Consider the following 8,624-nt stretch of genomic DNA (forward strand, 5'->3'; position numbering starts at 1 on the left):
GACTCATGAAATTTCTTGAAATATTGTGTAGACTCTCTTGATTCTCAACTGATAAACAGAGGGACACTAAGACTATGATATACAATTTCTAACAGAAAAACTAAGCAAACAAACAAACAAATGTTATTGTTTTCTCAGAGTACATAATCATCCAGCAAATTTCAGACTACTTCCTAGAAGGCACAAATAATAGAAATACACACACATAAAAAGGGAAACAACATAGCTTTTTGTTTTGCTTTGTTTTTGTTTTTCCTATTTTGTTCAAATAGTTTTTATTAGTGATTCAATGGGAAAGAACTTCTGCATCTTTCTGCTCTAGAGAACTATGTATATATATTGATATTTCTTTGCTATTGCTTCACCATATTCTTCTGCTACTGTTGCACTAATTCCTCAGTCCTAGAATCTACATTTTACCCTACATTTAATCTCCTCCAGACCCACTCTTTTTATGTTTATGAATTTGGCAAACTCCTCATGGAGCATATAAAGTGCTGAAGGTGTAATTTCTCGCAGGCGTTGCTTATCTGAAAGACTTCTGAGCAAGCTGCAAGAAGTGGATGCCTGGATGTCAGAGAATTATAAGGAAGAATAAAGTTTTCAAGGAGAAACTGTGTCTACCTGGAATTTGCATACTTCTGAGGCAAACGTCTGATGTCTGGAGGACTCATTTCATGAAAGTAATGTTTCAACATGAAAACAGTCCTAACTGTGAGCTTGGAAACAATTTCAGACCTGAACAATACCCATTCTGCCAAAACAGATAAGAATGAACCAGACTAAAGTCATGCTGTCTATGCTTTTTTAAGCAGTTCAGTAGTGTATTATATTTGGTGCTTAGTTAAGCAAGAGCAAAAGAAATCCAACTGCAAGGATTGTTAAGAGAACAATGAAAGATGAAAAAACGAACAACAACAACAAAACACAGGATGAATATCATGATTATCAGGGTGCAGAAGACTGTGGCAGCATATTGGTCTCCCCTAGTAAATAATTCTATTTATGTATGCACTGTCTTTTCCTGACTACTATCAACCTTTTCCAGTGTCAAATTTAAAAAAATGTGAAGACTGGGACAGCAAGTAAAGACAGCCTCTACTAAAGACATCCTCAGCATGGTAGGAACCCTTGAGACAGTAAGGCAGAGGGGAGGTAGGTTCTTGAATAGTCCTATGAACACTTTGGGCATTACAGATTGTTCTAATCCCAGTACACAAATACAGATGACATATATTTTACATGTATGTTATCTGAGGTCTGATTTAGAAACAACTGAATGATTCTCATTTTGGTTATTTGTCATAGAAATGAGTAACACTCATTTATTTATGTACAATGATTGCATATTTTCTCTAACCATATTTCATCCTTTATCTTCCCCACTTGAGATATTTTAGCATGAGAATGGTAGTCTTTGCTTAGAATAAAAAACATGTTGTATTGTTATTTTTTGTTTTGGTTTGGTTTTCAAACATATTTATGACAACCTCATAACTTTTTAAGCCTCATAACTTTATTTATTTATTTATTTATTTATTTAAATTAAAAAATAACAAGCAAAAGTTAAAAGAGAGAGGAAGAGAGGTAGAGAGACCTTAGAGTGGTAGAGTGGTTAGGAGCACTAATTCCATACGCAGGTAAGTACATATATTGGGTGACTGTTTCAGAGCTATAAAGTAGTTTTATAAAGAAACCATAGAACACTTTTGGATTTTGTGTTTCACACTTTTGCATTTATCCCCAAGTTTGCTGACACTATAAAGCCACTGAACAGTGAAATTACACTGATATATAAAAATTGATAGGTTGTATTATGTATTTAAGAATATTTACTGCAAATATATTTTCTAGAGAACACATGACTTGGAAAGTGGTGGGTAATGTATTATCTAGAAAGCATAATGACACAATTAGGAAAAAAAATGTGATTGCTTTGACTCTTTGACCTGCATGATTTAGAATTTCACTGCAAATTAAGAACATAATGTATAGCAAATTCAAGCGGAAGTATATTATAATTTAGGAAGACAGCATTAACAAATTTTAAAATCTCAAGAGGAAAAGCACGTAAGGAAAAATACAAGAAGTTTTATAGGTTTATTTTTCATTCTGGAAAAGCTGAGTTGAAAGAATGTAAAATGCCTTGGGTGATTTTGATAGAAATTCTATAAAGCATGGCAAAGGTACAGAGGAGAAGTGGTAAATATTTAAGAAATACTTGAACAGACTGCAATTGAAATCTATTCCTGTTTAAATTTAAACAGCAAAAAGGTCAGAAAAGGCCAACATGATTAAGTAAGGTGATATAAAGAGCAGTTCAAGCAAGAACGGAAGAGAGTTAAAAATATATACACATGACATAATAAAGAACAGGATTGGAAGATCTACAAAAATATGCAGAAATAAGTTAAACCAATAACTGCAGGAACATAAGGAAATACTGAAAGCTATATTACAGACAGTGTTGAAATGAACAGAGGGTTCTTCAAACAGAGCAGCAATAGAGTGATGAGAAAAAATAACTAAAAATGACCTACCTTAGAAAGTTATCAGACAATTTTGAGACAAGAAGTGTGAGATAAATAATTTTATTTTTAACTTGATTCCTTAAGGAAAATGTCTCACATGATTGCTTTGTCTGTCAGTGTTCTCCCATAATGTTTGAATAATTGTCTGTCAGCCACATTTGACAGAGGCAGGAAGATCTGTCAAAATGCATTTTATTTTATTTTATTTTATTTTATTTTATTTTATTTTATTTTATTTTATTTTATTTTATTTTATTTTATTTTATTTTATTTTATTTTATTTTATTTTATTTTATTTTATTTTAGTGTTAGCAACTGCATAGAGAAGGGAGACCTAGATGAGAGTCTTTCACTGGTAAGAAAGAAAAGTTATGATATGAGCCTTGTTTGTGGTCTGATTGGTGAGTTTATATGTCACCCTGGTAATCCATCCTCTGGCTAGCCAAGAGACAGAGGTGATATTTTGGAAAACAGCTGTGGTGCAGTTCCCTCCTTTTCTGATTACACAGTCTGACAACTGAGTAGAAGATTTCAGACACTGGATCATATCCTGTTCACATTGTGATTATTGTGCATGGATGAGAGCAAAATGTTCTTTTGTGCTACCTGCTTGGATGGCAAAGTTAACTGCATACTTTTAACATACTTTTGCAAACATTTTTCTGTACAGGAAAGCAAGACTCTTTTTTTGTCTTTGGTGTCACATACTCTTCAGAAGAAATACCAAGCAAATAACATCTATCACAAAGTGTGATTATGACTCCAGACCACCTGTTTCTGACCCTGACAGATCTGAACAAGCTGTGCAGATTTATCTAAACTGCAAATAGTAGTTCCCAGACACACTGCTGTGTTTCTTCAATTCATTTTTATTTTTCTACATTGTTTAAAATCTAGTTAATTTCTAACACTTTTATTTCTACCTAAATGATTCGTAGAAAGAAAACTGACAACAGAATTTGAAAGACCATAATAGAAAAAAAAAAAAATGTTCTAGAACTGTTTTAATACATTATTTGTGTGTTTCTTCACTGATATGAAAGCTTGATTAATTGAAACCTTTGCATTTTATTTCTACATATCTCACAGGATAACAAAGGACCAAATCTTGCAGAAATTTGCATTAATTTCATTAACAGGATATATATGACAGCAAGATTAAAGCTTCATCTGTTATCCATTATTTCTATTGTAAAAAAGTGTTAACTTGTTGGTCTCCTTAAATTTTTGACACTTTTCAGAAAAATAAATAAAATTGTACCATCTAAATTAGTTGTTTTACATTTGCATCACTGTAAACCATCTCAATATATATTGTATCATAGTTACAAAAGTAATTAATTTGTTTCTTTTTCCCATTTCCCATCTGTATTAACAACTACTTCTCAACTGTTCTATGAGAAACTGACTTATTTTGCCGTTGTCTCAGATCATTAATGAAAATACTACATAAGATCACTTTCTATACTGATCCATTACTGATCTCCACTGAGCATTCCAGATGTCTCTAAGCATCAGTGCAAGTAACCATTTACTCTTTCTTGGACATAACCACTCATGTATATTTGATGTGTTTAAGTATATACTATCCTAATTTTACAGATGCTGAAAAAAATGATCACTTTCAATGCCAGTTCTGAAGTATGAACTGGCATTGAATTTTTTCTAGTTTGTACCAAATTCCATCAAGCCCATATACATCTATCCAAATCTTTTTTTTTTTGCAATTTTTTGTAAAAATAAATGTATTCTAATTATGGACTTATTTTTTGTATATGTGATATTTTAATTCAAACAGACAACTGATCTAATAATGTCTATTTAGGAATATATGGAAGTTTGGTTGCATACTTTTTTTTTTTCTTTTTTTTTTTAAGTCTTCAGATGTAAAACAATTTAGGATAAAGCTTACATTTCTTTTAGCCAGATACTTATATATTGACCATGTTGTGTTAAACACTTTTTAAAATTTATATTAATTTTAACCAGTTTTGAATTACCTTTAGACAACAAAGAGCTCTGTGTCTTTTAAAATTTTATTTATTTATTTATTTACTTATTGCTGTGTGCCACTCAAGCCTATGCAAGAGAAGAGACATTTCTAAGAAAAAGCTCAGTGTCTTTAAGTGAGATGCCAGAATTTTGTTGGTTTTGGTTCATTCTTCTTATGCCAAAATTAACAAAAAGATTGAAGTCACTGCTGAGGCATGTCTGAAATAATATTCTGAAACCTATTGTCTAATACCTCTCTTTGATCTTTGGTCCAAAACACTGCATTCACTCAGGAAGTGGTAATTCTGGTATGTTGGATCTAGCATGTTTATCGCAGAGGAAGAGCTCAGCATTACAAATGTTGTTGCATGATTAAGGGTTAATTAAAAAATACAGACAAATAACAAAATAAAAAAACAAAAACAAACAAACAAAACAAAACAAAACAAAAAACACTAAAATTCAACTGTTTCCTTTACATTTTTATGTTCCTTAATATTTTTCAAATTTATTATGTTTTTCCATTTCTTTCAAAAACACAGGAGGTTGTTACAAGATTTTTCTCAATTTCTTATAATTTTCTTGTTCTACTAAGATGTATCAGACCTTATTCTTTCAGCCTGATGCATTTTTAATTTAATGGGGCTTGACTCAAAGGAGTTATAAATGGTCCAAATGACTTACACCAAAGGTTGTCTAATCTTTATGTGTAATAGGATATAAATTCATATCTCTTCTCAGACGTATTAAGAGCTTATTGTTCCAGAAAAAGCAAAGAATAAGTATAGGATATTTCTTCCAAGCATCATCCTAGTGTCATGCAGATTACACATGCTTTAATGTGACTACTTAAATGTCAGTAATTTTGCTTTCGACTTACTTGATTATAGATAAGAGCTAAAGATTAATATTTTAATTTTCTAGCCTTGTAGGATGTCTTGAGCCATGATATAATTTTCTGTCATGAGTGGTTCTTGTTCTTGAGTTATACCACATCTGAACACCTGACAACTCTTAACATCTGAAAAAAATAAACAAAAAACTTGGTGTTTAATATTGTGTCCTCATTTTCTGTGAAGGTGACAACATTGAATATTTATTTTTGATAAGATTAAAAAGCAGTTTGGAATAGCAGTATTTAGATTTGTGATAATGATGGAACTAACTAACTGTTTTGCTGATTTTATATATGTTATAACCTAATTTAATAGCTTAAGTTGTATTTCTAATGTTTTCTGGAAAGCCTTTTCCCAGACAGTATGTTGAGTAGCCATCTCAAATGGAGAAATAACTTGCTTCCATTATGATTATCTACATTGCATTCAGATATTAGTTTATCTTTTATTATATATTTTACTATATTCAGTTAAATTTCAATTAATGGTAACAGTCATCTAAGGTCTAAATCACAAATAATAGTTGTTTCTAAGAAGCCTGAATTTTCTGTTGAATTTCTATTTTACAATACTGACTACTTTTACAGTTATTAGTGAAAATTTTCAAGCTTTGACAAGACTGCACAGCATAAGCTGCTGTGGTCCCTATATTGCTTATTGGCATACAGCATGTTTTCTGCAATTAGTTAGAATACACATGATAGACAGAAGGAAATATATAGCAAGAATAAATACATGCCACATCCTTGCTGAATATACTCTCCTCTGCTCTTTTAGTTAAAATATACCAGTATGTATTAAAACATATGATTAGAATTTTTGTGAAGCCAGAATATATTTTTATTTTATTTTATTTTATTTTATTTTATTTTATTTTATTTTATTTTATTTTATTTTATTTTATTTTATTTTATTTTATTTTATTTTATAGTATTGTGCATGAGTGATGTTTGATGTTGTTATTATTATTGTTCTGATACCATTAAGAACCATTAAGGTTGGAAAAGGCCTCCAAGATCATCTTGTCCAACCATCCCCCTACTACCAAAGCCACCCACTAAACCATTTCCCTAACTACCAGGTCCAATCTTTCCTTAAACGCACACCCCCAGGGATTGTGACTACCACTACCCTGAGCAATCCATTCCAGTGCCTGACTACCCTGGAAGAGAAGAAATGTCTCCTAATTTGCAACATAAACGTCTCCTGGCACAACTTGAAGTCATTCCCTCTAGTCCTATTGCTAGTTATCTGCGAGAAGAGGCTGAACACAGCTCAAAAACACCTTTCTTTCAAGTAGCTGTAGATAGCAATAAGGTCTCCCCGAGCTTCCTCTTACCCAGACTAAACAACCTTGGTTTTCTCAGCTGTTCCTCATAGGATTTGTGTTTCAGGAAGCTTCGTAGCCATACCCTGGACATGCTTCAGGGCTTTGCTGTCCTTCTTGTAGTGAGGGTCTGAAAGCTGAACGTAGTACTCGAGGTGTGGCCTTACCAAAGCAGAATACAAGGTGACAATCAGCTCCCTGGTTCTGCTGGCTACACTATGCCTGATACAAGCCAGGATGTTATTGGTATTCTTGGCCACATGGGCACACTGCCTATGTTAAGGCGACCATTGATTAACACCCCCATCCTTTTCCTCTGCACAGCTTTTGAGCCTCTCTGCCCCAAACCTGTAGTGCTGCATGGGGTTGTTGTGGCCCAAGTTCAGGACCCAACACTTAGCCATGTTGAACCTCATCCCACTGGCCTCTGCCATCTACCCATGCTGTCCAGGTACTTCTGCAGGGCCCCCTTACTGTCTGGTAGATCAACACTTCCCCCCAACATGGTGTCATCTATAAACTTACTGAGGGCGCTCTCAATTCCCTCATCCAAATCACCAATACATATTAAAGAGGATGGCCCCCAACACTGACCCCTGTGGAACACTGTGGGGTTATTCTGGGTCGTGCCTGCGTGCACGAGGGGAAGGGTCTGGGGTGCCTGCGAGCACAGTGGGAGGGGTCCTGGGTTCCTGGGTGGGACGCTTTGACACTATATAAGATACTGTCACGCAGCAATAAATTGGCTTATGGCACAGAACGCTGGTCGTTGTGTCTGTCTGTCCCGGGCTTTTTGGTCGGGTTATCCGACATTTGGTGACCCTGACGTAATTCGATTCTCAACGTGAAACCGGTTGGCACGAGTTAGGCACGGCACGAGTTAGGTGTGGTGCGTACATGGTAGGTAGTGGGTGGCCATGGGGCCTGGAGTCGATGAGGTGGTGAGTACTGTTAAATCCTTGGCCAGGGAAGTAGGGATAACACTACGAAAGAAAGACGTACAGTCCCTCTTGTTCTGGGCAACACGTCAGAATCTGGCAGGGTCTCCTGTCCATTGCTTGAGACAGACCGTTTTAGAAACGGTGGGACGGGATTTATTTGATAGCGCCTGCATCGGGAACAAAGAGGCGCTGACTTTATTAACGACGTATGGATCGATGCGAGCGGTTTTGGAAAAGGTAGCTAACAAGGCATACCTGTGGGCTACTGTGCACCACATGCTTTTGTCCGATGGGGACAGTGAGGATAAGCGGGCTCCTATGGAGCTGCCGGTAAAAAACAATCTAAAGGAGGGGTCAGGGCAGGCGAAGGAGGAGGCTCAATCGGGAGATGAAAATAATGTGGAGCAGGAGAAAGAAGAAGGTGGGAACCCCCTTGTGGCCCCCCTGCAAGTTCGGTTGGATCATGAAAAGATAGCAATGCCTAGTGCTCCCCCGTCAGAAGGGAGCCCGGTACACACTTCATCAGATGGGTCCTTTTGGGGGGTAAATAAGAAGGACTCCCTTATTCTATTCCCTGCCGGGGGTCCTGAAGGGGTAGGGGTGGCATCTGGGTAAGCGCCAGCATTTTCGGGCTCCCTCCGGCAGCCACTGTATGCCCCTCCGGCGTTTGACCCTGGAGAGTGGGAGGGGGGGGCAAGCGTGGGTGGAGTCTTTTTCGGAGAAGCACCTACCATCGTCTGTGTGTCGCATTTCCGTTCCATCGGGTGCTGCACCCCAAGAGAGAGAACGAGTGGATAGTGAGAGTTCAACAGATGAGGAGTCTCGGGATCCTAGACAGGCTGCCCTGCAGCAGCCGATGCACATCCATGAGGAGGTGCAGTAGGCAAGAGAAAAATGGACTATTAGTGCGTGAGAATGTCTTCTCTTGGGTTGTGAA

Source organism: Anas platyrhynchos, chromosome Z (assembly GCF_047663525.1).
Source record: "Anas platyrhynchos isolate ZD024472 breed Pekin duck chromosome Z, IASCAAS_PekinDuck_T2T, whole genome shotgun sequence".
Classification (NCBI taxonomy): domain Eukaryota; kingdom Metazoa; phylum Chordata; class Aves; order Anseriformes; family Anatidae; genus Anas; species Anas platyrhynchos.